The sequence below is a fragment of the Carlito syrichta genome, unplaced genomic scaffold (genome assembly GCF_000164805.1).
Source record: "Carlito syrichta isolate Samal-C Ts95f unplaced genomic scaffold, Tarsius_syrichta-2.0.1 Scaffold304574, whole genome shotgun sequence".
In the NCBI taxonomy this organism is placed as follows: Eukaryota; Metazoa; Chordata; class Mammalia; order Primates; family Tarsiidae; genus Carlito; species Carlito syrichta.
The window spans coordinates 81,356-90,788 of NW_007248670.1; the positions used below are offsets into that span (position 1 = coordinate 81,356).

Consider the following 9,433-nt stretch of genomic DNA (forward strand, 5'->3'; position numbering starts at 1 on the left):
CCCTGTAATTCCGGCTACTCAGAAGGCTGAGGCGGAAGGATCGCCGGAGCCCAGCAGGCGAGGCTGCGGTGGCCAGGAGCGGCCACTGCACTCCAGTCTGGGTGACAGAGTGAGACTCCGACTCAAAAAAAAAAAAGAATAACTTAAGAAAATCATTATATTCTATTTGACTCAGCATATACTTATGACAATTTAAATAAAAATATAAGCCACAGCAGGATTCATAGCATTAGACAAAAAACCTTTAAGAACTATATTTAATGTTTAGCTTTTTTTTTTTTTTTTTTTTTTTTAAAGACAGGGTCTTACTCTGTTGTGGAGGTTGGAGTATAGCAGTACAATCATAGCTTACTGCAAACTCCAACTCCTGGGCTCCTACCTCAACCTCCCAAGTAGCTAGGACTACAGGCATGCATCACCATGCCCAACTAATTTTTTAATTTTTTGTAGAGGCAAAAAATATTTTGTTGTGTTACCCAGGTTGGTCTTGAACTCCTGGGCTCAAGTGGTCCTCCTGCCTTGGGCTCTCAAAGCACTGAGATTTCAGGTGAGCCGCTTCGCCTCATGGAACTTTTAGCTTTTAAACTCTATTTAGCCAGCAATCCCACTACTGGATATTACATTATAACCAAAGGAAATGAAATCAGTATGTCGAATAGACATCTGCACTCCCATGTTTAGTGCAGTACTAATCACAAGAGACAAAATAAGAAGTCATCTTAAGTGTTCAGCAATGGATAAACGGATAAAGAAAATGTGGTATACACACACAATGAGTTACTACTCAGTCATTAAAAAGGATGAAATCTTGTCACTTGGAACAACATGGATGAACCTGGAGGACATTAAGTGAAATAAGCCAGGCACCGAAAGGCAAATACCGCATGATGTCATTCATACGTGAAACCTAAAAAAGTTGATCTCATAGAAGTCGAGAACTGAAAAGAGGTTACCAGAGGCTGTGGAGGGTAGGGGGGAGAGGAGGACTAAAACAAGTTGGTAATGGGTATAATGCTGCAGTTAGTTAAGAGGAACACGTTCTGATGTCCTACTGCACAGCAGGGTGATTATAGTTAACAACAATGTATTGTATATTTCAAAATAGCTAGAAGAGAGGATTTTGAATGTTCTTATCACAAAAAAATGATAAATGTTCAGGGTATGCTAATTAACCCTGATTAAATCACTACACAGTGCATACATGTATTGAAACATCACATTGTACCTCAAAAATATGTGCAATTATGTGTTCATTAAGAATAAAACTTAGCTGGGTGTGGTGGCTCAAGCCTGTAATCCCAGCACTTTGGGAGGCAGAGGCGAGAAGATTGCCTGAGTTCAGGAGTTCAAGACCAGCCTGAGTAACATGGCGAGACCTCATTCTACAATAAATCAAAAAATTAGCTGGGCATGGTGGAGTACAGTAGTGCAATCATAGCTTACTGCAACCTCCACCCTGGGCTCCTACCTCAGCCTCCCAAGTAGCTAGGACTACAGGTATGCATCACCATGCCCAACTAATTTTTTAACTTTTTGTACAGACAAAAAATATTTCGCTGTGTTGCCCAGATTGGTTCCAGTTACTTGGAAAGCTGAGGCAGAAGAACTGCCTGAGCCCAGCAGGTTGATGCTGCGGTGGCCATGAATGTGCCACTGCACTCCAGCCTGGGTGACAGAGTAAGATTCTGACTCAAAAAATAAAAAGTCTTTTTTTTTCTGAGGTGGAGTCTCACTCTGCCACTTAGGTCAGAGTGCAGTGGCACGATCACCACTTACCACAGTTTCAAACTCCTGGGCCCAAGTGACCCTCTCACCTCAGCCTCCTGAGTCACAAGGGCCACAGGCATGCGCTACCACACCGGACTAATTTTTAAAAAATATTTTGTAAAGACAAGGTCTCATTCTATTGCCCAGACCGGTCTCGAACTCTTAGACTCAAGCAATCCTCCCATCTTGGCCTCTCTAAGTGCTGAGGTTACAGGTATGAGACACTGACCCAGTCAATTTAGCCATTAAGTCTTTTAGGTAAATGTTCTAACTAGGAATCATTCACATTTTGTTAGGATGAATTAAAATAACAGAGATGGCTAGGCTTGGTGACTCACACCTGTAATCCCAGCACTTTGAGAGGCCAAGACAGGAGGACGGCTTGAAGCCAGGAGTTCGAGACCAGCCTTGGCAACATAGTGAGACTCCCCCCACCAACCTCTATAAAAAAAAGGAACTATACAAAAATTAGCCAGGCATAACATGGTAGTGTATGTCTGTAGTGCCAATTGCCCAGGAGGATTGCTTAAGGCCAAGAGTTCAAGGCTGCAGTGAGCTATAGCCTGGATGACAGTGTGAGACTCCATCTCAAAAAATGAAATAAAATAAAAAATTGTGGTTAGCCTTTCTGTAAATGTAAGACATGTAACACAAAGGAAATCAGGACAATATTGTTATTAAATATGCAAAATCTGACCATATTCCATAAACACAACCTAGATATTACCTGAATCTGCTGGTTAAATTAGGAAAAAAACCAAGGAAATAAATGTGCCTCCTGTGTGTCACACATGGTACTGGTCATATAGGACTTGATATAGTCTTTCCAACAGTCTTGTGAGGGAGGCACTATTACTCTTATTTCAGAGACAATAAAGCTGAAGTTCCAATAAGTTAAGAAACTTCACATCTTACAACAAAATAATTTCCAGATGGATTAAAGATCTAAATGCATAAAAGTATAAAAGATTCCATAGTACTACAGAAATACTCAAGCACATGTAAGGACGTTCACTGTAGCATTCTTTGTAATAGAAAAACCTAAATGTAAATCACCATGAAAATAATTAAATAAAAATTAAAGTCACTCCATGAGTACTGATACAGAAAATCTCCCCCTAAAAAGAGCAGTGAAATCCACAACACCTACTTATGGTATACGCCTACTTATGGAAAAAAGTCACCTCTATTGCCTGTGTGTGTGTGTGTGTGTGTGTGTGTGTGTATTTACATGAACATGCAGAAAAAGATGAGAAATGACACAGATCAAACTGTTCACAGCAGATACTGAGATGGGGTGGGGTGGTGGTGTAAGAGATAAGGTGTGACCTTATATTGCTTACTTCTATACTTTTTGGGAATAATTTTTTTTTTTAACCATAGTATGTACTCAAGTAGTCCCTTTGACTACTTGAATAAGTAGTGTGTGATTAAAAAAATAAAACCGAAATTGAAAAAACTGAAAAATAAAAATTGAAATTGAAAAAAAATTTAAATATAAAAATTTACTTTCTGGGCTCGGTGGCTCAGCCTGTAATCCCGCGCCTTGGGAGGCTGAGGCGAGTGGATTGCCTGAGCCTGCGGGTTCAAGACCCGCCTGGGCAACTTGGCAAGACCTCATCTCTACAATAAATCAAAAAATTAGCCGGGCATGGTAGCGCACGCCTGTAGTTCCAGCTACTTGGAAGGCTGAGGTGGAAGGATCGCCGGAGCCCAGCAGGTCGAGGTTGTGGTGGCCGGGAGTGGCCACTGCACTCCAGTCTGGGTGACAGAGTAAGACTCCAACTCAAAAAAATAAAATAAAATAAAAATAAAAAAATAAAAAAATTTACTTAATAAAAGAGCTTTTATATACCTGTTAAAAAGACACGCTAAACTTTTAAAAGGTCAAATAATGTTAATGGGTAATTTACAAAAAAATAAAATGATCAATAAACATATAAAGTGATGTTTAATCTTACTAGTGACGAAAGAACCATCTGAACCTGCAGTACCCATTTCCTCACCACTCACTCATCTTAAACTACTCCAGATGGACTCTATTCCAATCTCCACTCCAAAACAGCTCTCACTAGGCTACCAGTGCCATCCTGTCACTGAATCCAATGGACATTTTCCAGCCCTGTTTTACTGAGTAGTAAGAGTCAAAGATGGAACCTGAGAAGTTGTCTTCAGACTCTAAAAAATATATATTATCTACCAAACTTCCTGGTGATTTGCTTTTAATTTATCTGTAAACTATTTCTCATACCTCATTGTTAACTCACCCTTGGTTTAGGATCTTTTACTAGGAAGAACAGCCTGTTATGCTTCTACATATGATGTTAGATTAAGCGGTTCTGCAGTGGCTTGCTAATGGAGAACAAAGTCCCCTGTCATTACTAATGAAGGAAACCAAGATCTCTACTCCGCTGGTCTTATATAAGATAATAAATGTCTTCCCCCTAATATCTACTTAAGCACTTTTAAAAGACTTTTATTGATAAATAATGCATGATACATTTTCCTGGGCAGAGAAAATTCCTAATGGGCTAATTATATCAAAGTCAATTTATGTGAGATATTTTAGGATACCCAATTCAGGCAAATGCTATTGAGGGTATATATGGCCAGGATAGCACAAGGCAAGGGTTTGGGAATAAAGGAAAAACAAACATGAGAATACATTTATTGAGGTTTTTAGAAGAATGAATTCTAATATTTTTCACCTTCAGTAAAAAGAAGAAACTTGTCATATTTTCTCAAAGATCTAATAATAATTACAAAAATCTCTCCATTCCTTTCTACTTCTGTGCTAGCCCAGGTCCTAACCACCTCTCCTTTTTATTAGGGTAGAACAAGGAGGGGTCCCCTTGATACCAGTCTCTTCTTTCTAAAAGAGCCTGCATGATATGTGTTGGACAGAATTATCTTTAAGAAAAGCACAAGCCGGGCTCGGTGGCTCAGCCTGTAATCCCGCACCTTTGGGAGGTTGAGGTGAGTGGATTGCCTGAGCCCGCGGGTTCGAGACCCGCCTGGGCAGCGAGACCTCATCTCTACAATAAATCAAAAAATCAGCCGGGCATGGTAGCACATGCCCGTAATTCCGGCTGCTTGGAAGGCTGAGGCAGAAGGATCGCCAGAGCCCAGCAGGTCGAGGTTGCGGTGGCCGGGAGCGGCCACTGCACTCCAGTCTGAGCGACAGAGTGAGACTCCAACTCAAAAAAAAAAAAAAAAAAAAAGAAAAAGAAAAGCACAGCCTTGACCATTTTGCTCTTCTGTTTAAAAACCTTTGATGAATCTCCACAGTCTATAATATGTCTAAAAAAGTTCTTCTGAGGCCAGTCATGGTGACTCACGCCTGTAATCCCAGCAGTTTGGGAGGCCGAAGTGAGAGGATTGCCTGAGTCCAGGGGTTCGAGATTAGCCTGGGCAACTTGCCTAGACCTCGTCTTTACAATAAATAAAAAAATATTAGCTGGGTGTGGTGGTGCATGCTTGTAGTTTCAGCTACTTGGAAGGCTGAAGTGGAAGGATCACCTGAGCCCAGCAGGTCGAGGTTGTGGTGGCCGTGACTGTGCCACTGCACTCCGACCTGGGTGACAGAGTGAGACTCCAACTCAAAAAGAAAACAAGTTCTTTCAAAAGGTCTTAGAAAGGCATTTAAGGTCTTATAGCATCTGATATTGATATACCCTTCTAAAAGTATGGCAGATAGCAATAATACAAGCATACCCTGAGAATGACCTGAAGTTTTATGAAGAAACTTGTTCAGAGTTCCAGGACAAGGAATCAGAAAGTAGCCAACCCAGAGGTTTACTCCTCATCTATGAAGAACACCTGCGCCCCCTGTCTATTCCCTGAAATGCAGGATGTGCAAAAAACGGAGGTCCCTTGTTTTGGGCTAGGTGAAGGTTGCTAAGTCAAGATTTCTATATAAATTGCATGCCTTTTGCTATCAGTCAGTACTCCTTACACCTAGATGTAAGTCCCCAGTAAAACTATATCTCACCTGTTGTTTCTGGTTCTATTCTTTGGTCTCTCAGACCCTGTCCTGTCCCTATTCAATTTGGTAGGGGTACAGCCCAATACCAACTTTATCCCTCTGGTCATAAAAAGCATGCTAAGGAATTTAGAGGAACCAGCAGATAGTCATGTGCTAATGTGCAGAATAAACCTGAGAAAGAAGAAAACTGACAAGTTTAGTAAAGAGGCCATGAAATACCGGGGTTGCCAAAAAATGTATACACATTTTAAGTGATGTCAAGAGATGTTTACCGTAATCAGAAGTGTTTGGATGCTGATGGCAACCACTTTGAACGCCTCTTGTAATTGCAGAAGTCAAATGTAACTTGTATTCATCTTATTGAGTACTATAACTTTAATACAGTTTTTTCCTTTCTTAAAATGTGTATACATTTTTTTAGCACCCTCTATAGTTTGAATGTGATACAGTGAAAGTGAACCAAGTTTGTAGTTATTTTAGTAGAGAAAGAGGGCCAGATTCAAGAGAAGCTTCTGAGGCAGATGGAATAAAAAGGATATGAATGGTGAGGATGAAAGAAGAATTAAGGATAACACCCAGATTTTTAGTTTGGGAAACCAGAGTATGCTTCAAGGGCAAGAAGATATGTAGTGTGTGATAAACTTAGTATTAGACATGCTTCATGTAAGAAATTTATATAAGTTCATATAAGCAATGTACCTCAGGCAGTCAGAGGTAAGGATTTGGGAATCACTGACAGATGGTTAGTAATTAAAGTAGCCCTCACCATAAAAGATCACAGAGGCAAGAGGACCAAAGTTCAAATGATCTTCAGGTGTTCATCAATTGTTCTCTTTTAGAAAAGGTTTACATTTTGCCTGAAGCTAACTGTATACGCACTGTCTCTCAATCCCCAGACTCTAAGCATTCTGAAACCAAGAACCCTGGGTATTTTAAAGAGTTTTAAAGAAGCCGGGCTCGGTGGCTCAGCCTGTAATCTCGCACTTTGGGAGGCTGAGATGAGTGAATTGCCTGAGCCCGCGGGTTCGAGACCCGCCTGGGCAACTTGGCGAGACCTCATCTTTCCAATAAATCAAAAAAATTAGCCGGGCGTGGTAGCGCGTGCCTGTAGTTCCAGTTACTTGGAAGGCTGAGGCAGAAGGATCGCCGGAGCCCAGCAGGTTGAGGCTGCAGTGGCTGGGAGCGTGCCACTGCCCTCCAGTCTGGGCGATAGAGTGAGACTCCAACTCAAAAAACAAAAAACAAAACAAAAAAAAGAGTTTTAAAGAGAGAAAAGACCATTGTATTGTTCTGGGGAGAGGCACTCAGACCAGGAGCTGATGCTCAGTATATGAGCATGTAATTCTTATGTTGTTAATATTTAAAAGCAAGGAACTTCGGAGAGTTCCAGTAAGTTTAAACAAAGGTGCGTTCCTCTTGCTCCTTTAATTTGTTTTCCATGTTTTTTGTATTATGTACGCTTATTTAATGAAAACACACACACACTCAAAAGGCTTAAAACATATTCAAGGAAATTCACACACACAAAATTCATCCAAGCAAAATTCTTCCAGACTCTCTTATACATAGTTTTGGTTGTCAAACTTTTTCAATCATATTGTACAACTTTGTATCGCGGCTTTTTTTTTTTTTCGCTTAGCATTCATTATATATTAGCATTTTAAAGTTTTATACATTAATTTTGAAGCCATTGCATATTCATTCAGTGAAGCGGCATAATTTACTGAACTACTCCCCGTTCAGCCACTTGGCTGTATCCAACTTTATCCTAGTATCCATAACGCTGTGATAAAAATCGTTTTGTATAACGCATATTCTTTATTTGGGATGACTTCTTTAGGCTATATCCCAGAAGTGTCATTCGTGAGTCACAAGGAATACAGTATAGTTTACTCGTTTAATCCCACTCCTGGCTCGATCCTCACTCTCCAGTCCCTCCCGCGCGGCCTGGCCTTCTCTCGCTCTACCCTCCCCGCACTACTGTTTTCCCTTTGCGACCCACTCCCCTAGGTCCCACCTCCCAAGTGCTGGTCCATCTACCTCCCCGCCTCCCCACACCCGTCAGGCCCGGCAGCAATGTAGACAAAAAAAAAAATACCTTGGTCTCACAATCCCACAAAAACCACGTCTCCCTGGGGTCGCCCCGCCTCGCGGAACCGTGGGTCAGAAGCGCCCAACAGCTACCGGAAGCATCAGCCAGCACTCATCTGATAGGTGAGCGGTGGCCGGGCATGCTCGGCAATTTCCATGCCTATTGGCTAATCAATGTGTCACGTTAGACGTGGGTCCTTCCTACCGACCAATGAGTGCAGGCTTTGTCGCACGGATTGCTGGGAGTTGTAGTCCCCGTGAAATTCCACTGCCCGCGAGTCCGCCACAATTTCTCCCTCCCTTAAGCACTTTAGTTCCTTCCCCCACCTCCTTCGGTTCTCTTGTCTAAGAAAGAATTCAGGATCCCAAGGATCATTACGGTTTCTTGACCTTATTTTTTTTTTGAGGAGGGAGGGAAAGAAATCGAAGACCTCTTTAAAATCTGATAAAAATCTCTCCATGAAAATGTTCTTATCTGCACACAAAATACTGTGCATTCAACTGAAGCCGCTTCGTGGTCCTGTCCCAGTTACAAATTCCCTTTCTACAACTACCCCAAATTTGCCTCCCAGGGCCACCGTCTCTGGAGCTAGCACATCCCTAGGCTCTTTGGACCAACTACACTCGTGGAAGACACTTGGCTACGCCTTGGAGCAGCCCAAGGGGAATTTCAGGTCCTGACCCTCACCGTGCAGTTGACCATCGTCATCTTTCAGGGATGCCCATCACCTGGTCTCTGAATCTGGCCCAGCCACCTGGGGGGGAGGGAATGGAGGAAGAACACCCCCACGGCTTACTCGGGTACCTGTGCCAGGCTTTATCCCCATGCCTATCTTTCAGCGCCTCTTGTCAAATCATACCTTCACGCCAATTTTTGGAACAATGCAGATAAGAACGAGGGGAGGAGTCCCAGTTACCCTTCAAGCACATGTTACCTCCTCCAAAAATATTTTTCTGGATTCCCAGGTCTCTTTTGGGTAGAGGTGAAGGGTCTGGCGTGGAGGAGAAGCTCAAGGTAGAATCATTCATTCATTCGCTCATTCATTCGGCAGCACTCATGACTCCTCGCGGTAACGCGCGATCCCCACCGGTCCCAGACTTAGTTCCCGGAGGACAGCGATTCTGTTTTCATTGGGTTGGTATTCCCAGGGCGCAGTTCTTTGCCTTGAAAAGTGAGAACCCAATATATGTGGATGGAGCAGAACTACACGGGATGGCGAACTGGGTTCGGGGTGGGGAAGAGTGGGCGACGCGTCCTCCCTCCCTGCGCCCCGCTCCTGCGGATCCGGGAAGCATGGCGAGGGTGGGGACCTCTCCGGGGCTTCGTGACGCTCTGAACTCCACGGCTCCGAGCCCATCGAAGTGAAGGGACGGTTTAATTGCCGGCCTTCTCCCCCCGTCCGCAGGACCGGGTTGACGCCCCAGAGCTTAGCACACAGTAGGTGCTAAATAAATGTGTGTCGACGGGATGGACGGACGGACGGATGTGAACGCGCCAGCGCCTGTCTGCCCGCCTCGCTCGCTGCGCTCCGCAGGCGGTGAGTTCCTGCGCCTGAGCCGGGCCGGCACCGGAGCCGCCTGGGCTGCGCC

At 43.3% G+C, this 9,433-nt stretch overlaps 1 protein-coding gene across 1 annotated transcript in view; it reads right to left on the bottom strand.

Annotated features, from left to right (window-relative positions):
* The window catches only part of WDCP (WD repeat and coiled coil containing), a 24,977-nt gene extending 17,096 nt beyond the window's left edge, over positions 1 to 7,881 (bottom strand). Inside the window, exon 1 of the mRNA XM_008060262.2 lies at positions 7,851 to 7,881. The gene's annotated coding sequence lies outside the window, so the exon portion shown is untranslated. The remainder of the gene's footprint in view (positions 1 to 7,850) is intronic.
* Positions 7,882 to 9,433: the final 1,552 nt, after the last annotated feature.